Source organism: Mesocricetus auratus, unplaced genomic scaffold, assembly GCF_017639785.1.
Source record: "Mesocricetus auratus isolate SY011 unplaced genomic scaffold, BCM_Maur_2.0 Super-Scaffold_6730, whole genome shotgun sequence".
Lineage (NCBI taxonomy): Eukaryota > Metazoa > Chordata > Mammalia > Rodentia > Cricetidae > Mesocricetus > Mesocricetus auratus.
This window is the reverse complement of record NW_024429184.1, coordinates 96249698-96274798: the sequence shown is the minus strand read 5'-3', so window position 1 is coordinate 96274798 and position 25101 is coordinate 96249698.

The following is a 25101-nucleotide window of genomic DNA, read 5'->3' as shown; positions in this document are numbered from 1 at the left end:
ATTATTTAATTACACTTACTGGTGGATTTTCTTTTCTCCTTTGTATTTGAAATTAATCTCTGGGGTTATTTTTCTATCTTTAAAAACTTCCTTTATGATTACTCATAAGCTCATTCTGTAAGTAGTATGTTATCTCAGTTTGCATTTATTGTCATATTTTATTTTACCCTGTTTTTGAAGTCTGCTTTTAATGGGTTTATAATTGGTTCTGGCCATTTTTTCTTTGAACTTTGTGTTGCCCTTACTGCCTTCTGGTCTCCCTTGTTTCAATTATTAGTTGTTTTAACTATAGTTGCACATTTCTTCCTTCTCTGTGTTTGCATGGACTTGTGTGTGCCATCACATGTGTGTGGATATCAGAGGACAGCTTTTGAGAAATTATCCTCTCTGTATGCTCTATGGGTCCTTAGGATGGGGCTCAGGATGCCAGGCTTAACAGCAAGTACCTCTATCCACTGAGCCATCTTGTTACCCCTCAGCTATTAACTTTATTAGGATCCCTTCATAAGTGCTAATTTTGACTTTTGAATATTTCCTTCCTCATTCTTTCCTTCCTTCTGATAGTCTGCTTTGTGTATGTTCATAAGCCCACATTTCTTTTCAGCTTGGTTCATTTTTGCATGTTTTATATTTCTAGTTTCAGATTTGTATAATCTGGATTTATTGACTTCAAGTTTACCAAATCTTTCTTCTGCAAGCTCAAACAGAAGCTGTGTGCCCCTTATGCAAGTAGCGTTTTAGCTATTGAGGTTTTTTTTTAAATTTTAGTTATTGAAACTTTTAGCTTCAGAATTTCCTTTTGATTTTTAGGACTTCTGTCTTTATATTGATGCTGTGTATATGATAAGACATTGTCTTCCTTTCTACCTCCTTAATTTTGATTATCTTTGTTCTTTGTACATACTTACAATGTTTATTTTGAAGTTTTGTCAGTTAGATCTATTGTTGAGCTGCTCTTAAAGGCAGTGTGGTGGTTTGAATAGGAATGGCTTCCACAGACTTGTGCATTTGAAAACTTGGCCCATATAGAATGCACTATTAGGAAGTTTGTCACTGTGGAGGTAGGATTTTAGGCCTTATATGTGCTCAAACCATGACTAGTGTGACAGCTCATTTCCAAATGCCTGAGCACCAAGATGTAGAACTCTTAGCTCCTTCTCTAGCATTATGCCTGCCTGCATGTTAGCATGTCCTGCCATGATGATAATAGACTAAGCCTCTGAAATTGTTAGCCAGCCTAATGAAATATTTTCATTTATAAGAGCTGCTGTGGTCATGGTGTTTCTTCACAGCAAGAGAAACCCTAAGACAGGCAGCTTCCATTGATTGTTATGTTTCCCTGTGTGAGGGTCAAAATTCCTCTAAAAAATCTGTTTTGGTGTTTAAAAGTGAGCATCTTACATGGTATATCACAAAAGCCCCAAGGGTGGTCTCCTCATTCATCCAAGGAGGTTGTCAGCTGCTTGCTAATTTAATATATGAGACTAGTTAGAAAATTCTGGTTTCTCTCCCTTGCAATTTTAAACCACATATATCTCTAAACTGCAGCCCTGAAAGTTGGCAAGATGTTTTTAGAAATGCGTTTCACCAAAACATACTGGAACCTATGTGACACTTTGAAAGCAGTGCTCCGGGGGAAGTTCATAGCACTAAGTGCCCACATGAAGAAACTGGAGAATAGTTATACTAGAGAATTAACAGCACAGCTGAAAGCTCTAGAACACAAAGAAGCAAACTCCCCCAGGAGGAGTATATGCCAGGAAATAATCAAATTGAGGGCTGAAATAAATAAAGTAGAAACTAGGAAAACAATACAAAGAATCAATGCAACGAAGATTTGGTTCTTTGAGAAAATCAACAAGATAGAAAAACCTTTGTCCAAACTTACCAAACAGCAGAGAGTGAACATGCAAATTAACAAAATCAGAAATGAAAAGGGGGCCTTAACAATGGACTCTGAGGAAATCCAGAAAATAATCAGGTCATACTTTGAAAACCTGTACAACACAAAATTCAAAAAGTTAACAGAAATGGACGACTTCCTGAATAGCTATCACTTGCCAAAACTAAATCAAGAACAGATAAGCAATTTTAATAGACCTATAGACCCTATGGAAATAGAAGCAGTCATCAAGAGTCTCCCAACCAAAAAAAGCCCAGGTCCAGATGGCCTCAGTCTTCAAAGAACAGCTTATACCAATTCTTCTCAAAGTATTTCACGATATAGAAGCAGAAGGGTCTCTGCCAAACTCTTTCTATGAGGCTTCAATAACCTTGATCCCTAAGCCACACAAAGATACAACTAAGAAAGAGAACTTCAGAACAATATACCTCATGAACATTAATGCAAAAATACTCAATAAAATACTGGCAAATCGGACCCAAGAACACATCAAAACAATCATTCACCACTATCAAGTAGATTTCATCCCAGTGATGCAGGGATGGTTCAACATATGAAAATCCATCAATGTAATCCATCATATAAACATGCTGAAAAACAAAAATCACATGATCATCTCACTAGATGCTGAAAAACCTTTGAGAAAATCCAACACCCCATCATGATAAAGGCCTTGGAGAGATCTGGGAGAACAGAAACATACTTTAACATAATAAAAGCTATATACAGTAAACCAACAGTCAACATCAAACTAAATGGAGAGAAACTCAACGCAATTCCTCTAAAATCAGGAACAAGACAAGGCTGTCCACTCTCTCCATACCTTTTCAATATGGTACTTGAAGTTCTAGCCATTGCCATACGACAACAAAAGGGGATCAAGGGGCTACAAATAGGGAAGGAAGAGGTCAAACTTTCACTATTTGCAGATGATATAATAGTTTACATACATGACCCAAAGAACTCTACCAGGGAACTCTTACAGCTGATTATCACCTTCAGCATTTTGACAGGCTACAAGATCAACTCAAGAAAATCAGTAGCCCTACTATATACAGATGATAAAAGGGCTGAGAAAGGAATCAGAGAAATATCACCCTTTACAATTGCCACAAACAACATAAAATACATTGGGGTAATGGTAACCAAACAAGTGAAAGACCTGTATCACAAGAACTTTGTGTCTTTAAAGAAAGAAATTAAAGAAGCCCTCAGATTTTGGAAAGCTCTCCCATGCTCTTGGATAGGTAGGATCTATGTAGTAAAAATGGCAATCCTGCTAAAAGCAATCTACAGATTCAATGCAATTCCCATTAAAATACCAGAACAATTCTTCACAGACCTTCAAAGAAAATAATCAATTTTGTATGGAAAAACAAAAGACCCAGGATAGCCAAATCAACCCTGTTCAAAAAGGCAACATCCGGAGGCATCACCATCCCTGACTTCAAGCTCTATTATAGAGCTATTGTCCTGAAGACAGCTTGGTATTGGCACCAAAATAGACAGGTAGACCAATGGAATCTAATTGAAAACCCTGATGTTAACCCACACACTTATGAACATCTGATCTTTGACAAAGAAGCTAAAAATATACAATGGAAAAAAGAAAGCATCTTCAACAAATGGTGCTGGCATAACTGGAGGCTGGCATGTAGAAGAATGCGGATCGATCCATGTTTATCACCATGCACAAAACTTAAGTCCAAATGGATCAAAGACCTCAAGATAAATCCAGCCACACTGAACATCTTAGAAGAGAAAGTGGGTGGTACCCTTGAATGAATTGGTACAGGAGACAGCTTCCTGAACATAACACCACTAGCACAGACAGTGAGATCAACAATTAATAAGCAGGATATCCTGAAACTTAGAAGCTTCTGTAAGGCAAAGGACACAGTCAGCAAGAAAAAAAGGCAGCGCACAGAATGGAAAAAAAATATTCACTACCCCACATGTGACAGAGGGCTGATCTCCAAAACTTACAAAGAACTCAAGAAGCAAGTCTCTACAACAACAAAGGATACAATTAAAAAGTGGGCTGCAGAACTAAATAGAGAAATTTCAACAGAGGAGTCTAAAATGGCAGAGAGGCACTTGAGAAAGTGCTCAATATCCTTAGCCATCAGGGAAATGCAAATAAAAAGTACTCTGAGATATCATCTCACTCCTGTCAGAATGGCTAAAATCAAAAACACCAACATCAATTTATGCTGGAGAGGATGTGGTAAAAGGGGAACACTCCTCCATTGCTGGTGGGAGTGACAACTTGTTTAACCACTTTGGAAATCAGTATGGAGATTCCTTAGAAAAATGGGAATAAACCTACCACAAGACACAGCAACCCCACTCTTAGGCATATATCCAAAAGATGATGTCTGTTCCACTATGTTCATAGCAGCATTATTTGTAATAGCCAGAACTTGGAAGCAACCTAGATGCCCCGCACCGAAGAGTGGATAGAGAAAATGTGGTCCATTTAACAATGGAGTACTATTCAGCAGAAAAAAATCAACGGAATCCTGAGATTTGCAGGCAAATGGATGACACTAGAAGAAACCATCCTGAGTGAGGTAATGCAGTCACAAAAAGAGAAACATGGCATGTACTCTATCATATATGGATTTTAGACATAGATCTGGGGAGTGCCAGCCTACAATCCCATGGCCTGAGAGTCTGGGAAACAGAACCATCATTCAGTGGCTGATGGAAGAAGAGGCAGACTCCCACGGCTAAGCACTGAGCTGAACTCAAGAAATCCAGTAACAGAGAGGGAAGACTGATGACCAAAGGGATTAAGGCTGGGCTTGTTTAACCCCCAGAAACAGCTGACCTGACAAGGGTTAGCTCTTGAATCCTAGGCTAATGCCTGGGTTTCCAGAGTGGGACTGATCAAGACCCCAAGAATATGGGTGTCAGTGAGGAGGTCTAGGTAATCTAATGAGCCTTGGGTAGTAGATCAGTATTAATCCCGGTTATACCAATGGACTTTAGATTCCCATCCAACGTTGTGAGATGCATTCTCATCCTGAACTCTTGGGGGAGGGTCTAGGCCCTGCCCTGGATGAAATGTCAGACTATGGACACCCCCATGGAGGGCCTCACCCTCCCTGGAGAAATGAGTTGATATATAGGGCATGGGAGGAGGGGAGGGAAACAGAGAGGGACCTGGAACTGACTTGTGAAGCAACCTTGTTTCTAATTTAAATTTAAAAATTAATAATAAAAATTAAAAAATATAAAAATAATAAAATAAAATAATATTCCCCAACATGCCACACAGGGGACCAGTTAACGAAAATAACATAAAGGGCACAGACAGTGTGAAGCATCAGTGAGGGGAGATGTCCAAGTCCATTTGACATCCAGGTGGCATGAAAGTAGAGAAGCATGAATTAGGCACTTACGAAAAAAGAAACAAGTCTATTTGGAGGTAAAGATGAACATGAGAAGACATTATTGTTTTGTTTGTTAAGATAGTGCCTCCCTGATTTTTTTAGACTAGGCTGGAGCTTGCGAATTTCCTACCTCTGTCTCCCAAGTGCTTGGATTACTGGCAATGCTACCCCACCCATCTTAGAAGATATTATTTCAGGAAATTATGAAGTGTAACTTTGCTTTTCTTGTATCTGTGCTACAATTTTGCTTAATTATTCTTTTCCACCCAATTCATTTGGGTGTGTCCAATGAAAGGATGGAAACACTTTGAGAAATTGCCTTCTGTAGCCTATAATAACCTGTACAAGCTCAATTACTTCTCTTTACATTCCTAATAAGAGCCGATCTAAAGAAGATAAGTTATATTTGAGAATGAGAAAAGAAGAAATTGAAATTATTTTATTTCTTACACACTTCAAATTTATAGCACTAATTAGGAAATAGTGAGTTTTATAATATTATTCAAATTTTTATTAGCAAAAAGGGATTTAATGAGAAGACATGTCGTATACCTGAGTCCAAATTAAGCTTCTAAGCTTGGTAAATGTTTTTGTTCACTAAGAGATCAAATTAATAATCTAACACAAGACTTGAAACATATAATGTTAACTAGCTTTCTACTACAATTTGGATATGAACAGATAAATCCATTGATGGTCCACAATTTTAAGCATTATTGGGAGTGGTAGAAGGAAGGACCTGGAAGGATACCACTCACTAGAAGGACGTATTTGGAGTCTCTATCTACCTCCATGTCTTCCTCTCTCTCTCTGGTTCTCCCCATCTATCACCACCTCCATTCTGGCTTCATGGGATGAAAAGTCTCCTCTGGTCACACATTCACACTGGCACGATGCTCAGCCTTACCTAAGCCTAAGGCAACAGGACCAAAGAGCCATTTCTGCAACTATGGGACAAGATATATCTCTCCCTCTTCTCAAATAGTTTTCCTTAAGTATTTGTCACAATAATGAAAAGTAACTAAACTTTACGTAAATTTTAAGGAACAAAAATATGTTTGTGAGATGTTGTTATGCTGTGGATGTTGTATCTAATATTACATTCAACAAGTAAAGCTTTGTTGGATGTAAGATATTTTATGTTTACAAGTTTACAAAAAGGGACAAAAGTTTGTACAAATCTAACAATATATAAGATTGTTACCTCATGCTGAGTATTAAGCTAGCTATTTAATAGGATTCCCATATATGAGCTAATCTTCACAGTGAGTCTGAAAATTAGGAATTATTACATTATTCCTAAAGATAAGACAAGGTAATTGAATTATAATTAGTTTTTTGAGAACAACAGTTGGCAAATAATAAGACTGAGGACTCAAAGCCTAGGCTGTTTGCACTGACTGTTTCCACTCTTCACAATTCATGTACCTGTCCCTTAGTATGGACACTCATGTTGTTTATAAATGAAATTAACACACAAAATACATTGTAGAGAAGAGAAGCCAAAATCCAGAGAGCAGTGGAAGAAACACTCGCATGTCCTTCATGGACACCAACACACTCAGAAAACTGGTCCCAATAAGCAGTGGTAATACATCACCAAGGTGAAGTACGTGAACAGGGTTTGTAAGAACCTACAGCAGTTAGAACTGAAGATGCCACATTTGTCATTCTGTGCAACTTGGCATGTGTGATTGATGTCAATTTAGGCTTTGCAGAGTAAAAGTGCTGACAGACAAGTGAATCGCTTTATTAAAGTGCTTTAAAAGGATAAATGAAGCTTGAAAAACTTTGTTTGCTCTAGACTCAGCACTACAGGAAGTCTGGCAAAAGTAAACATCTCCTCAGGATGGATGAGCCATGACTTACCCAACTCCATTTTCCACAGGTCATCTTCCCTTTAGATTTCAAAAAAACCCTCTAGATTTTTTTTTAATTTTCTCTAGATTCACAGTTTCAAAATACTTGGTCTCACTTGAACATAACATGTGTCAGAATACTTAGCTCTTATGATAGTCATATCTACTTAAAAGCCTTCTGCTAGTCCTTTATTAAAATAATAATAGCCACCTCTTTCTTAACCCCTCAAATGAATGAGAAATTTTGTGCTGTAAAAAGAATCGCTACCTGTATAGAAGCTCATTGAGATGTGTAAACTTTGGGTCTTTTAATTTGGGGGTGGGATGCTTCTTAGTCACAAGATTTTTATAATAAGGTTTTAAAATAAGATAATACACAATTCCTTCTGACTAGCCAGGCTCTTGACAAGGTCCTTTGGAATTCCAAATTGTTAGGGATCTTATTTTTATTATTTAGCTGCTTGGGGTTTCTTGCTTTGTGTTTGTTTTGTTTTAATCTGCTGTTGCAGGAATGTACTCTCACACAGCCCAGTCTGGCCTTGAACTGTCCAGACAGTGTTAAGAGGACAGGCATGCACTACTAACAGCTTAGTGTTAAACTTCGATGTTCTTCAAAAAATTCCTTTTACAAATGCAAGCTCCTCAAACATTACCATAGAGCATACCTAGGCAAATGTCAGGCACAAAGCAAAAACACAGTAGGACTTTAGGACGTATACAAACATGAACCACAGATTTTTCAGGACATGATAAATGTCAACCAAGTCCTTTCTGGGAACTATCAAACATTCCTTTCACTGATATTTTTTTTCCTTTAAAGAAAGAGAAGTGGCACACAGTGAGAGGAAACTGCTCCTTTTTCCACAGAGATGGGTGCACATCCAAACCACAGGTAGGAAAATGAATGGGAGAAAACAAACACTATAAAGGCCGTGCAGGATTTCAAGGCTTTGTTATGCAATAAGAAACCAAGAGCACCTTTTCTGAGTGCATGGACTATCTATGGCTAGCCAACAGAAAGATGACTTTCAGCTTTGATTCCTGTCTTTGCCTAGAAAAGTTAAGCAGTGCAAACAGAAACCTGTACAACACTACACAACATTTTATAAGAATATGCCTAAAAAAATCTGTGAATTTTCCTCAGTGACTTCTAACTTATAATTTTTTCTCCCCTTAGATAGCTGCCATTTATTCAACCTAAGAATTTCTAACCTATCTGAAACCTCTTCAAATCGGATCTGAAGATGTTCCAAACAATCGTCCACGCCCCAATCAATCCCATTTAAGCATCCTCAGGGGTCATCAATCAATTGGGGTAAACAAACTGTGTCACTTTTAGAGTAGCAAGGGGGTTGCTGAGGCTTGAAGGAGGCCAAAAATGATACTCTTCTCCCTGCCAGGTATCAACTAGTTAAAAATGAAATCATTAGCAAGGAGAGATAAAAATATATCATGTAAATTAAACTGGCTTGGAAGAGATGGTTTGAAAACAAGCATCATCCTAAAACCCCCTTGTCCTGAATCACACACTCACCTTCCAATCATTAGCAGCCCTGGACAGTGGCAGCCTTTCCTCACACAACCAAGAGCAAACAAAACTCAGAAGGAAAAGAAAAAGTCTCATAAATTACAGGGCAACAGAATGCCAAGCATCCTAGTTCTTATCCTCAAATCCGCATGAGGGTTAGCCCATGAAATTTCTATCAAAATTCTATTAACATCTTACTGAGAAATAGAAAAGGAATCCTAAAGTTTGCATGGAAGCACACAAAAATCCCAAATAGAAGGATCTTGAATAAAAGAATGTAATCTGGTCATCACATTGTTTCACTTTGAGATATGCATTATTATAGTAATAAAGTAGATAGTGCTGGCACAGAAACAAACATAGACTGTGACAGCATTACAGATGGTCAATAAATAAATATTTCCATTTACAGCCAACTGATGCTCAGCAAAGATAATCAAAAATACCCAATGGGGAAAAGATTTGTCTTCAGTAAATGGCATTACTATATTCAGTATTTACATGAGAAAGAATGAAACTGGACCCTTATTTTACATCATATCTAAAGTCCATCTATGAAAGATAAAACTTAAATCTAATGTTTGAAATTACAAAAATACTAAAAGATAACAAATCTCCATGAGAACTAGTCCAGGTCATATTGCACTGTGCTCTCTGGAGCAGCCCCAAGGAGACAGTATGACAAGTGACTGCTGTAGTTAATATTTCAGTTGCTGTGATACAACATCATGACAAGAATCAGCTTGAAGAAGAGAGGGTTTATTTCAAATCGCAACTCTCAGGTCACATCCTATCACTGAGGGAAGCCAGGAGAGGAACACAAGGCAGAACCTCGAGGTAGTAACTGAAGCAGAGGCCTTAAATCAGTGGATCTCGACTTGTGAGTTGTGATCCCCACAGAGACTACATACCAGATGTCCTACATAACAGATATTTACATTATGATTCATAGCAGTATCAAAATTACAGTTATGAAGTAACAGTGAAATGATTTTGTGATTGGAGGGTCATCACAACATGAAGATTATATTAAAGGGTTACAGCATTAAGAAGGCTGGAAGATACTGCCTTAGAGGAATACTGTTGTTTACTGCCTTTCCTGCTCATGGCTTGCTCAGACTACTTTCTTATAGCACGTAAGACTACCCACAATAAGCTGTGTCCTTCCACACCAATCATTAATCAAAAATATGTTCCACAGGTTTCCCCATGGACCAATCTTGTAGGCTTATTTTTTATTTGAGATTTCTTCTTCCAAAATGACTCTAGATTGTATCACATTGGCATAAAACTAGTTAGCCAAGACAGAAGCTATCATGGAGCTCAATGTGTAGCTTTCTCAAAACATAAAGTATAAATCTACCATATGACACAGAAAGCATACATTTGGACAGTCAAATAAAATAAAACAAACATGCCCAAAAGATACGTGTACTCGTTCATTGCATCATTGTTTTTAATAGCCAATATATGGAAACAGTCAAAGTATACACTCAGTGGTTGAAATGGATACAGGGAAATGTGACATGCATAATGAAATAATACACACCTTCAAAAATAAAAGAAAGCAATCTTGCCATTTGCAACAACATTAATGAATCTGCAAGGCATCCTAAGTAAAATAAGACAGACACAGACACATAGGTACTTTTTGACATAATTCACTTGTGGGTTCTTAAAAAGTCAAATTGCAGATAGATCCATGTCTATCACCATGCACAAAACTTAAGTCCAAATGGATCAAAGACCTCAACATAAATCCAGCCACACTGAACCTCTTAGAAGAGAAAGTTGGTGGTACCCTTGAACGAATTGGTACAGGAGACAGCTTCCTGAACATAACACCAATAGCACAGACAGTGAGATCAACAATTAATAAATGGGACCTCCTGAAACTGAGAAGCTTCTGTAAGGCAAAGGACACAGTCAGCAAGACAAAAGGCAGCCCACAGAATGGGAAAAGATATTCACTAGCCCCACATCTGGCAGAAGGCTGATCTCCAAAATTTACAAAGAACTCAAAAAGCAAGTCTCCAAAACACCAAAGGACCCAATTAAAAAGTGGGTTACAGAACTAAATAGAGAATTCACAATAGAGGAGTCTAAAATGGCGGAGAGGCACTTGAGAAAGTGTTCAACATCTTTAGCGATTTGGGAAATACAAATCAAAACAACTCTGAGATACCATCTCACTCCTGTCAGAATGGCTAAAATCAAAAACACCAACGACAATTTATTCTGGAGAGGTTGTGGTGAAAGGGGAATACTCCTCCACTGCTGGTGGGAATGCCAACTTTTACATCCACTTTGGAAATCAGTATGGAGATTCCTCAGAAAAAATGGGAATAAACCTGCCACAAGACCCAGCAACTCCACTCTTAGGCACATATCCAAAAGATGCCCATTCATACAACAAAGATGTCTGTTCCACTATGTTCATAGCAGCATTATTTGTAATAGCCAGAACTTGGAAGCAACCTAGATGTCCCTCAACCGAAGAGTGGATAGAGAAAATGTGGTACATTTACACAATGGAGTACTATTCAGCAGAAAAAATCAATGGAATCCTGAGATTTGCAGGCAAATGGATAACACTAGAAGAAACCATCCTGAGTGAGGTAACGCAGTCACAAAAAGAGAAACATGGCATGTACTCTCTCATATATGGATTTTAGACATAGATCTGAGGAGTGCCAGCCTACAATCCCATGGCCAGAAAATCTGGGAAACAGAACCTTCATTCAGTGGCAAATAGAAGCAGAGACAGACTCCCATGGCTAAGCACTGAGCTGAACTCAAGAAATCCAGTGGCAGAGAGGGAGGACTGATGACCAAAGGGGTTAAGACTGGGCTGGTTTAACCCCCAGAATCAGCTGACCTGACAAGGGTTAGCTCTTGAATCCCAGACTGCATGGGACTGATCAAGACCCCCTGAATGTGGGAGGCCTAGGTAATCTCTTGAGCCTTGGGTAGTAGTAGATCAATATTTACCCAGGTATACAAATGGACTTTGGACTCCCATCCAATAATTAGAGATGCACTCTCACCCTGAACTCTTGGGGGAGGGTCTAGGCCCTGCCCTGGGTGAAATGACAGACTATGGACACCCCCATGGAGGGCCTCACCCTCCCTGGGGGAATGAGGGGATAACGGGGGGGGGTTGGGGGAGGGCACGGGAGGAGGGGAGGGAAAGGGAGAGGGACCTGGAATTGACATGTGTAGCAACCTTGTTTCTAATTTAAATTTGAATTTAAAAACAAAAAATATATTTAAAAAGTCAAATTCATTAAAGAAAAATGAGATTGTGGTTACAAAAAGTTGACAAATGGGGATGAGGTATTGGTCAAAGTATAAAAGATTTCATTATGTAAGATGAATACTACAAGGAGAACCAATCAATGCACAGTATACATTGCACATTTGGAAACTTGCTGAAAGTATAGATCATATGTGTTCTCATCACTAAGAAATAATAGTGGTTGATTGTGGTAATCAGTCCCCAATGTATATTTACATCAATGCACCATAATTTGTACCTTAAAATACGTTAATTTTTTATTTGTCAATCAATACAGAGAAAGAAAATAGAAGAGAAAGACAGGCAGAAATGTACAGGAAATAGCCCACTTGACTGGCATTAGGGTAAGGGAGCTTCACCTAGTAGGAATCTGTAATTGCTGTTCTCATCTCCAAGCTGGATGGTAGAAAGAGGTTCTGATTTTTAATCTTGATGTTCGACATGATGAGATCTGGAATCAGCTAGGAGACCCATCTCTCTGCATCACTGTTAGGGCATTTCCAGAAAGGATTGACTGAGGGATAATTGCTTTCACTACAAACAGATGGCACCTATCAACAATAGACTAGATTTCAAGATGTGAGAGAAAATAATAGCACTGCCTTCACCCCTTCCTGTACAAGTGCACACATCACTGCTGCTGCCGTCGTCAGATGCCATCAGACTCCAGCTTTTTCAGCTTTCCAATATGAACAAAATAGTAACAGTACTCCAGGACTCTTACAGGACTGCAGCTCCAAATCAGGACTGCTGACACATCCATTTTCACGGGTCAAGAAGCTATACAGTCTATACAGCATGCACATGACCATTGTTATTCTACCTGGATCCTATATTGTAAATCACTCATACAAATTATGCACACACACATACACACACACACACACACACAGAGAGAGAGAGACACACACACACACACACACACACACACACACACACACACACACACACACACCTGGAGGGATCAAAGAGATTAAGGACTTGAAAGATACAGAATTGGTGGCTCTCACATCTTCCTTTAACTCTAGTATTTGTTCTATGGGGAATATGGATGAATTACGGAGAAGGAGTTTGCTCTCTTAAGTTTAGCCAAGTAGTGATTCCAGTTGCAACTGCACTATATGTGGGTTTCCTTCACAAGCTGGTTAGTACCTCTTTTGGTATCTGTTATGCAGCTATTGGTCTTTCTAGTGATTCTCCTCATATATTTACATTATATTCATCAGCAGCAATTTTCTTCTATCTGGCTAAACCATGAATTCATATTTACTGTTCTACCTCAAGGCTATATTAAATCCCCATTCTTGTGTCTACAGGTATCTTGATCACCTGCCTCTCCCATATAGTATCACACTGGTCCATTACATTGACAATATATGTTGAATAAACCAAGTGATCCAAAGATAGGAACACCTTTGAACTTGTTAGTAAAGAATGTATGCACTAGAAGATGGGAGAAAAAAGCTAACCAAAATAGAAGGATTTTTCTAGAAGTCTAGTGGTATGAGGCATGCAAAGATATTCTTTCTAAAATGAAAGATAGTTGTTGTACATAGCCTGTCCTACCACCAAAGCACAATGCTTTGTGGGTCTATGTGTATTTTGGAAGAGGCATAGACCTCACTGTGTTATTGTGGTACACATACCAAGTCACCTGTGAAGCTAGTTTTGAGTTGACACATAGCACAGAAGGCTCAGGAATTGGGTTGGGCTGTTATACAGGCTGTTCTAACGCTTGAGTGATATGATCCAGAAATATCCAATGGTACATTAAGTGTCAGCAACAGATGGGGATGGTGTGTGATATGTTTGTCAGGATCACATAAGTCAATCACAGCAGACAAACTTAAGCATTTGTAGCAAGGCCTCTCCATCACATACAGATAACCACTCTACCTTCTAGAGGTAGCCCTTGGCCTGCTACTGAGCATCTGTGACAACTGAATGCTTGACAAGTTCCCATGTGAGTTGAGATGCTCTCATCAGATGGGTTTAGTCTGACTGACTAAGCCATAAATTTGGACACTCACAACAGTGATCTCTCATCAGTTGCAAACAGTATATACATGACTGACCCAAGTAGATCCCCAAAGGAACAAATAAATCACATGAAGTACCCCGAATGTTATGTGTCCACGCCAGCTAAAATGCCTTCTAGATTCCCGATGATCTCATTGGTAAGCTAGTGACTGGTTGATGAGGTCTGATCTACACATGGTTCTGCAGACTTCTCATGTACCACCTAGAAGTGGACAGCTGCACTTCCAGGTGGAACATGGGAGGTCTGCATCTAGAAAACCTCTGAAGGACAGTGATGATAGAAAATCTTTACTGTGGATACAATATAATTTTTATATCACATATTGCACATTTTTTCTTGGAATAAAAAAATTTTACCTATATGATTGTGTATTGATTCTCAGGCTGTAATCAATGACTTGTCTGTATGATAAGGGACATAGAAAGTATACTTCTGAAATCTTGTAAGAAAGATATTTTTGGAAGAGATATTTGGACAGATCTCTCCAAATTAGGAAAGATGTAAAGGTACTCGTGTCCTGTATAAATAAAAAATAAAAGATGCCCCTAATACAGGAGGACATCAATAGTATATTTAAAGTACAAATTCATTCTGTGGATAAGAGTCAATGTCTTCCTCTGGTCATCCCTGTTACTGTCCTATGGCTTCATTAACAAGGTGGTCATGGCAGTAGAGATGGAGGTTATACGTGCGCTCAGCATCATTGATTTCTATTCACCACTGCTAATCTAGATACTGCTACTGCTAGCAGTCAAATTAGACAGCATCAGAAACTAATGCTGAGCCTCTGATATTGTACCATCCCCAAGGGTGATCATCCAAGGCATGGTTTCATACTGACTACATAAACTACTTCTATCATGGAAAGGGAAGTGATTTAACCTTTATGGAATACACATATATTCTGGGTATGGAATTGCCTTTCTTGCATGTAATGCTTCTGCCAATGCTACCATCCATGAACATACACAATGCATCAAGAGGATAAGGTCTACCGAGGAACTTGCTTCACAATTGAAGCATACACAATTGAAGCATAGCAGTGGCTTCATGCTCATGGGATTCATTTGTCTTAACATATTCTCTACCATCCTACAGCAGGTGGCTTTATAAAACAATTGAATGACTTTTTGATGATTCAGTTACAGCAATAACTAAGCAGCAACAGCTTTCAGAATTGGGGCAAGATTCTCCAGAAGACTGTTTGCTCTGAATCAGCATCCAGTGTATTGTACTATTTCTCCCACAGCGGAGACTCATGAGTCCAGGAATCAGTGGAATGGAAATGGGAATGGTATTTACTCTCATCATTCCACCTCATGGCCCAATAGCAAAATTCCAGTTTCTACGACCTTATGCTCTGCTGGTCTAGTGATATTGGTTCCAGGAGGAGTGTGCTTCTGCCATGGGGCACAACCAGCATTCCATTTAAATAGAAGTTAGAACCTGCCTCTGGCCATTTGTGGCTCCGTGTGTCCCCCCTTGTCATATGGCTAAACAGAGTTTCAGGGTTAGTAGGGTTGACTGATCCAAACAACCAGTGGGAATTTGGATTACTACAAAGAACATCTGAAATTCAGGAGATCTGTCAGATCTGGTGTCTCTAGGTGTTACTACACCCCATGATTAAAGCCAATGGGAAATACAAACAAATTCTGGCAGGATAAAAAATAGCCCAGACCCTTCAGGAATGAAGGTGTGAATCACCTCTTTAGGTAAAGAACCAAGAAAAGAATAAGATCTGTTGAGGTACTTACTAATGGAGGTAGGAAGCAGAGAGTGTTGCAATAAGCATCACATGATGGGTTACAGAAATTCAGATTCTAATTGTCATGTGTGTGAAGAGGCCAGTGTCAGCTCAAGACAACAAGACCAAGTTCTCAGCACAAGGAAGCCTTATTTGCTCCTAAGGGACAGAAGCCAGGAATAAGGGATAAAGACAGAAGGTAAATTAAGAGGGAGAAGGGAAAGAAAGCAAGGGAGAGGAGGGAGAGATATTTGTCCCAGGGATGGAGAGGAGCGTCAAAGGACTGCCTCTAGATAAAGAGGAGACAGATGTGGCCCATAGGGAAATGGTAGTTTATAAAGGTAAAAGAGGAAACCCTGTGTTAGTATGAGGTGGTTAATTTTCATTGCGCATGATAATTAGGGAAGCCACGAAGGAGCTTTTGATTGCTGGACTTCAATACTTTGATAACTGGACCTTGGTAGTCAGCCTCAAGGGGAGGAAGTAGCCAAATTGGAGAATGGACTTCAGTGCCTAACTTTAAGAATGTAATCTAATGGCTTTTTAACAAGTCATAGGGAGTTGAGGGAAAAGGGAAGGCCTGGTAGAGCCATGTTTGTCATGCTTGGGCTGGATAGAGTTCCTTCAGTGTTTCTATCTTATTTGTTGAGAATGTTTGCATAGACAGACTTCAGATAGATAAATAGATATTCTTTTCTATTCCTTCACCATATAATATAGTATTAAGTGACAAGATCATCACTTAAACATTGTTAAATCTATTATCATGTTTAAGTTATAGGGTATTTAAAAAACAAGCACTTCTCAAGGGATTTTAACAAGAATTTGGCAGGAAAGAATTAATGTGGTTTGAGTTCTACACAGAACACATATATCATGTCAGACAGAATTATGGCCTTGCTATTTATTGCCTTCACTTGGAAATTAAACACGACATAAAGGAGATGTAGTGAATGTCAAGCTAACAAGGGGGAAACTTGAGAAGGCTAATCTTGACTTTCAATTTGACAGGATCTGTGACCAACTAGGAAAGAGATATCTGGGTGTATCTGTGAGGGCATTTCTAGAAAAGATCACCTAACAGGTGAGAAACCTTCCTCAAACTAGGTGCGACTTTCCAGTGGGAGGCCAAGATACAGATAAGGCTGAGGAAAAAATAATCAGTGTTGCCATCTGAACATAGCAAGTTTGTCTACCGATGTTGTTTTTGTTGCAGACACCCTCCACTGAGACCAGACTCTAGCTTTCCAGATTCCCAATAGGGGCTAAACTGATACTTCAGGAATATTCCAGGCCTTCAGCGCTGGATTGGAGTTCTAAGACATGCAGCTTCACCAGCCAAGTTAACATCTGTACTTAAATGCTATTAAATCTGCTATCATGTTTAAGTGAATGAATATCTAAAAGCAAGCATTTCTCAAGGGATTTTACCAGCTGCTGGCTTCCCAGCATCTTCTGCTTGTAGTCATTTTTGGACTACCAACATCCTATTGTCTAAACCAATTGAATAAATTCCTGTGTGATATATGTTTGTCTTCTATCAGTTCTGTTCCTTTAGGAAACTGCCTGATACAGAGATCTTCAAGTGCTCTTTCCTTCTGCATCAGCATTTTCAGTTTTCTAGGTAGTGGCTAATATGTCAGCTTGTATCCATAGAATAAGGAAGATGTGGCACATCAATGCCAGCCGTGCCACAACAAACACATACAGGAAAAAATAAAAATAGAGATTTGTTATTTTTAGCCACTGGGATTGAGCATTGACAATACTGAAACAACTTTGTCATTATGCCTTGGACAACAATGGACATTAAGTTATCTCCCTACATATGGGTAAGGATATAAGTGAAGCTTAAGGCTTTTCTGTCTTTATCTTTCTTCACAGGAGTTCCTGCTACTTTAAAATATTCCATATTCCTGTTTCTCAGATTTTCTAGAACAAAAACCTTTTAAGACAGTTGGCACTCCATAGCTGAGATGGAGAACCAAGCCCCTTGACTCCTGGGAGAGCTTATCCTCATTGCCAACATGATTGGATTAATACTGTTTAGAGAGAGCATACATTTGGGTATGTCCCACAGGGTTTCAGATGAGGATGTGTGAGATCTATCCTGTGTGTAAGTGGAAATACCCATAGACTGGGTTCCTGGAACCAAATAAACATGGAAAAAGGATAAAGACTGCTGAACATAGTTTTTCTGCTCCCTTATCTATTGAGATGTGAGCAAATTCCAATTATAATAGCTGTAAGGCTCTTCTGCAATTCTGCCTTCTCTTCTGTGTGTGTGGGGTCTAGACACTGAACAATAATCCAAAATAAACCTTTTTCCCTAAAGTTGCTTCTTGCTACACATTTGTCACAACAGTAAGAAAAAGAACTAATTTGCTTAATTCAACATTTATTTAATGATCACCAATTGATCTAATTATATTATCATTAAAAAAAAACTTTACAAAAACATTTTAAAGGTATATGTTCCAGTGCATTTTAATCACCTTATCCTAGTTGGTGCATTCTGGTTGTCTTTGAGTAAAATATTTTATTGAGGTTTTTAATAGCCAAATGATCTTATTTCTAGTCAACAAGTCTGAGTCACTTAAAATGATTAAGGACTAAGAAGTCATAAAATGGTTGCAGTGAATTAACTAGGTCAAGGCTGATGGTTACTGCTTTATCAACAAATTACTGGATTTTTCATTTGTAGGCTCAGCAATGTTCTCTGAAGGCCAAAATGATCTTTAAATGGTGTACACACCTTCAATTCTTGAGACTCTTTTGACTCCTGTCTCTCTGTATTGAGCCCAACAATTCATGAAACTACCTTCAAATTTCACGCTTAAATATTTGGGGTAGTGACATTTTTAAAAGGCCCCTTTCAATTGTTACATGCATGCAAGTTGCTTCTAATAACAACTGAAATACAACTACCTCAAAAAGAAGTGAAACTTGTAAGCCAAAGCAACATTTGTTGTTGAACAGAGCTTAAGGCAGAAAGTGGGGCACCAGCAGGTTTGAGAGATCCTTACAACTTCCTAGTCTTGATCACAGGAAACAGAACTATCTTCTGGATTATTGGGAATATAGGTCAATTCCACAAAGATATGATGAACAAAAAGTCCTCAAGCCATCTAACTCTTGCCCACCCTTCTTTTCAAATGGGTAGGAATAGTAAAACATGTTCACCATGTTATAAGAACTACATGCTATCTGACTGAGACACAAATTCCAAGCTCTGCCCCCAGATGGCATTTAGTTTAGAAGGGAGGTTAGTAAAGAATAATTATTTACATAATCATTTGCAAAAGGACAAGAGTTAGAATGCAGGAATTCTTGGCAGTATTTCAATAAAAGACATGTGAATAATAGCTGTCCCAGATGGCTTCCTGTAAAGGAACACAGTCTGTTAGTTCTTGTGTATTTAAACAAAAGGATTCCATAGCTTTGCCCTTTTGAATTCAGTGGGGATGCCTTTGGGAGAGACTTTTTCAAGTAACTTTCAAAACACATCATCGTTACAAGGTAGCCTTTAACCTTAAACTTCATGCTGTTTTTCTTAGAAGAAAGTAATCAAAACAATCACCTAGAGTGGACACATAGAGGTTTCGGTAAGTATAGAGTCTGACAAAAACCACATCAAATAAATGAGCAAGTATTCAAAGTATCTCAAGAGCCTATTGTTGCCTTGTCTCCTGATTCGAGGAAACGATGCAGAAAGGGTTTGAGACTTTCAATTAGGCTTACCTAATGATTACCACAATGTGGTGCTTCTGCTTGAGACAGACATGCAAAATAAATTTTCACCTTCTTTAACAATGTATCAGAAGTCAGAGTAAAGTTTATGGATTCTCTGCTAGGGCTTCACTGAGGCAAAGTCATGATATTACCAGATGAGTTCTTCTCTGGGTTCTGGGGAAAATACACTTGCAGACTTCTTGGAGGAGTGAGGCCCCTGTTCCCTTGTTGACTACCACAGGTGCTGCCCCTGTAGGCTTCTCACATCCCCTGCTCCATGGTTCTCTGCATCCTGCACCCAGTGGCCATGTGTTATATTTCCTCATGATTCAAATATGACTTCCCTGTCTCTTACTGGTAGATCCAGATTTTAAGGGTTCATGGTATTAATTAGGCTCATCCAGTCAATTTCCCCTTTTGAAAATCAAATGTGCCATATTCTACAAACACAAGAATAACAGTCATCATTTCCACAGCCCAGAAATAATACAGTGACCTGAGGTGTGGAGATGCTAGGGACTGACTCAAATTTTTCCTACCACAGACCCTGAAATCCAGACCTTCCTGGGAAAAATAGGAGATATAACCTTCAAATGAAAGACCCCCGAAGAGATGCTTTCACAGAAGGGAGACCCGTACCCAAGGAACAGCGAGACCACGAACTTGGATGCAACAGCAAGAGGCTTTTATTGGTAACATGCGGGTACCCGGGCGTCTCAGTCTCGGGGAACTGAGCGCGCCGAGCTGGGGACTCAGGGGTTCTTTTATAGCAAAAAGCGCGGGACAGAAGCGAGAAGCTTAGTAACAGGACCCTGATTGGACAATTTAAATGAGGCTAGGGTTCGGGGCAATTGAGGTTTTTCTTGGAACTCTAGTCTTGGCCCTGTCCGAGGAACAATCGGTTTCTGTATTTGCTCAACCTTGCTGAGCGGGCCATCCGACCGCCCACAGATATCTTTGTGTTTGCTCAACCTTGCTGAGCGGGCCATCCGACTGCCCACAGATATCTTTGTGTTTGCTCAACCTTGCTGAGCGGGCCATCTGGTCGACCATAGATATCTTTGTGTTTGCTTAACCTTGCTGAGCGGGCCATCTGGTCGCCCATAGATATCTTTGTGTTTGCCACCAGGCAGCCTGTGTCTTTGGGCTGAGCTTCCTTTTGATAGGCAATGACTATGCAGCTGTGGATGAACGGAATTTTCCATAAGCCTCAGCTTTCAGCTGCCTGTTAGACTGGGCCAGGGTCTTTCATTCCCCCATTGCTCTTGTAACTGAATGGAATCTTTCATTCAAGGGTTTCTGCTATTTCGAGATCCCTCTGTTTTAGTTGCTGGTACTGTTGGGTTAAGACCAGGGATTGTACGACTGACAACCTTTCTTTTATGAATTGGGTCAGTCTGTTTAAGATGCATGGCCCAAACATCAGAATCAAAAGTATAATGATCAGGGGTCCCAATCCTCCCCCACCAGATCACATAGATCAAAATACAGGGTGGGGAAGGTGTCTGTCAGAGCCCCAAGTTGGGAACTCAGGTTTGCAGTATGTCCCGTCCCCAGATTGGTTATCACCCAAGTAATATTGAATACTCAGTGAGGACTTCCCTCAATAAGCATGAAGCATAAGAAGGCAATCAAACAACTCGGGAGAGTCTTATCTTTAGAGGATTTTGAGTGCGTTGGGCCTTCCATCCTGGGTCTGAATCCTCAGGGGAGGCAGCTTTCACATGTGAGGCGTGTATCCAAGCAGCAATTCCATCCACCTTGAGAGCAGTAGGGGTGGTCAACAGGACAGTGTATGGTCCCTTCCAGCGGGGTTCAAGGTTCTTAGCCTGGTGACGTCAGACCCAAACGCTGTCTCCCACGTGATAGGAGTGGGGGACGATAGGGCGTCTCCTCTGGTCTCGGTAGGCTTGGGCCAGGGGCTTCCAGACTTCCTGCTGGACCAGCTGGAGTGCCTGCAGGTGAGCTTGAAGAGAGGGGGAATTGGCATGGTCAGAAATATCTTGGTCAAAGAACTGAACAAAGGGAATGGTGGTTCCATATAAAATTTCAAAAGGAGTGAGGCCATGGGGGCCGGTGTATTTCGGGCACGATAGAGGGCAAGGGGGAGCAAGAGGACCCAGTCTTTAGTGCCAGTTGCAAGCGATAATTTAGTTAAAGTCTCCTTAATGGTTTATTCATTCGTTCTACCTGTCCTGAGCTTTGGGGTCGGTAAGCACAATGTAATTTCCAGTCAATCCCCAATAAAGTGGCCATAGACTGACTTACCTGAGAAACAAAGGCAGGCCCGTTGTCTGTCCCCAATACCTGTGGCATTCCGTAACGGGGGAAGATTTCTTCAAGAAGTTTCTTGGTGACCACCTTTGCCGTCTCATGCTTGGTAGGGTAAGCTTCAGTCCATCCCGAAAAGGTGTCAACAAAATCCAGGAGGTACTTGTATCCATAATTTCCTGGTTTGATTTCTGTGAAATCTATTTCCCAATGCACACCAGGCCGGTGCCCACGAGCTCGAGTCTCCATGGGTAGCTTTAGCCTGGTCGCATTTACGCGGGCGCAGGCGTCACATCGCTCAGTCACTTGTTTTAGTATTTCTTCTATTCCCAACAGGTGGCGGGTATTTTCCTCCCGGGCTAATAGTTCTCGCATTTTCCCGGAGCTCAAATGAGTGAGTTTGTGTAGGCTACTAATCAGATATCTAGTCATTAGGCGGGGAAGGACAGTCAGGAACATGTAGAAAGGAGTGCATCACCTTACCGGTCGCTAGGTGGAGCTGGCGATCCGTGGTCCATTGATATTGTTTTCCGCTGGTGGCCCCTTCTACCCAGGTGGTTCGGCGGCTCAGGGGGCTGGGTGACCGGTTTAGAACAGAGTGTTGGGCCCCCATGTCGACCAGGAAGGTGACCGGACGCCCCCCTACTGGTATGGTTATCCGGGGCTCAGGGGGGGGGCTCCTGGCCCTGACCTCCCTAATCTTCAAGGCTCAGGAGGTCAGAGGTCTGAGAACGGGGTTTGGGTCTTTGAAAGGTCCTTCGTTGTTTCTTGGGGCACTCCCGTGTGTCCTTTTTCCTTGCAGTATGCACATTGGTCTCTTTCTAGGCGAGGCCCCCTTTGTCCCTCTCTCTGCCTATCCTGTCTCTGCTCTGCGACTACTGTGGCCAACAGTTTAGTCATTTCTCTGTTACGCTTCTTGTCCCTCGCTATCTCCCTCTCTTCAGTTTCCTGTCTCTGACGTTCTGCCCTCTCTTGATCCTCTTTTCTCCATCTCTCTTCCCTCTCTTCCTGGGTTTCTCTCTTGTTAAAGATACGCTCCGCCTCTCTTAATACATCTGGTAGAGTATAACCCTGTAAATTTTCCAGCCGCTGTAATTTGTTTCTGATGTCGGCAGCCGACTGCCAGATGAAAGACATGGTCAGGCCAGTGGCTTACCCGGGGTCCTCAGGGTCATATGGGGTATACATTCTGTAAGCTTCCTTAAGTCTTTCTAAAAATGCAGCTGGCGATTCCTCTGCCTTCTGAACTATCTGCCTTACCTGGGCCAAATTTGTAGGGCGCCTACCCGCCCCTCGGAGACCCGCTACAAGCAACTGGCGATAAAGACGTAGATGGGTCCTACCTGCCTCAGTGGTGAAGTCCCAGTCGGGGCGGTCAAGGGGGAAAGCAGCATCAATTTCATTTGGAAGCTGCGTAAGTTGTCCTTTTGCCCCAGGAACATTCTTCCAGGCTTCAAGAAGGACCCGCTGTTTTTCCTCCGAAGTTAGGAGGACCTGCAAAAGCTGTTGGCAATCGTCCCAGGTGGGCTGATGGGTAGTGAGAACCGACTCTAATAGATCCGTCAGTCTCACGGGGTCTGCTGAAAAGGAGGGGTTATTATTTTTCCAGTTATAAAGATCGGAGGGAGAAAACGGCCAGTATTGTAATTGGCCATCGTGGCCCGTCCGGAGGGGCAGGGCGGTGGAATCCGGAGCGGGCTGCTCCCTGCGGCCTTGCAGTCTGGAGGCCATAGGTGAGGGCTCCGGGTCGGTAGGAGGCAAAGGTTGGGCCTCAGCTGCTGCCACTGCCAGCTGACAGGGAGGAGGGTCATAAACTAGTGCTTCCCAGGTAACTATATAGGGAACTTGGTCCGGATGGCCGTGGGGCCCAGGATCCATGACTTTCTCCTTCACCTGGAAGATAATTTGAGGGTTAAAGGTGCCATCTCGTGGCCAGCCAACATTAAAAGTTGGCCATTCGGAAGAGCAAAAGGTGATCCATTTCTTCTTGCGCACATCGACAGACTGGTTATGAGCGTACTCCTGAACCTGTTGCCAATGTGAAAGGGTCAGACTGAGCGGAGTGGTAACTGTCTGGCCCATTTTCTCGAGAGCAATGACAAACGACACTAAGACGGACGAACAGATAAGAAACAAAAACAAACAGATTTTCGCTGCGCGGCTTTGACGTAAAGTCAAAAGCAAAAATTCAGATGGGCTCGGGGACCGGCACTTCGTGCTCCCGTCCTCGTCCCCTACAAGGATGGAAAATCCCTCAGTCAGCGGGACTTCCCCAAACAGACGGGGCAGATTCCTAGACATCTACCCCTAACCCAGATGAGTCCTTAAGGACTCCAGACGCTACCAGGACATCTCCTGGAGCTGTGGTCGGGAGTATGAACTCGTCAGTTCCTCCTTGGTGCCACCAGATACAGATGCATATAGCTGTATACTACAGACGCAGGCGCGAGAAAATAACAGGCAAAGACAGACAGCAGACAACAGAAATTGAGTCCGGACAATTCTTACCTCCCAGAAGTGGGTCGGTGGTCCCTGGGCAGGGTCTCAATCCGGGACGAGCCCCCAAATGAAAGACCCCCGAAGAGATGCTTTCACGGAAGGGAGACCCGTACCCAAGGAACAGCGAGACCACGAACTTGGATGCAACAGCAAGAGGCTTTTATTGGTAACATGCGGGTACCCGGGCGTCTCAGTCTCGGGGAACTGAGCGCGCCGAGCTGGGGACTCAGGGGTTCTTTTATAGCAAAAAGCGCGGGACAGAAGTGAGAAGCTTAGTAACAGGACCCTGATTGGACAATTTAAATGAGGCTAGGGTTCGGGGCAATTGAGGTTTTTCTTGGAACTCTAGTCTTGGCCCTGTCCGAGGAACAATCGGTTTCTGTGTTTGCTCAACCTTGCTGAGCGGGCCATCCGACCGCCCACAGATATCTTTGTGTTTGCTCAACCTTGCTGAGCGGGCCATCCGACTGCCCACAGATATCTTTGTGTTTGCTCAACCTTGCTGAGCGGGCCATCTGGTCGACCATAGATATCTTTGTGTTTGCTCAACCTTGCTGAGTGGGCCATCTGGTCGCCCATAGATATCTTTGTGTTTGCTTAACCTTGCTGAGCAGGCCATCCGGCCGCCCACAGATATCTTTGTGTTTGCCACCAGGCAGCCTGTGTCCTTGGGCTGAGCTTCCTTTTGATAGGCAATGACTATGCAGCTGTGGAGGAACGGAATTTTCCATAAGCCTCAGCTTTCAGCTGCCTGTTAGACTGGGCCAGGGTCTTTCACAAAACACATAAGTGCTGGGCTGGAGGGATCGCTCAGAGATTAAGGGC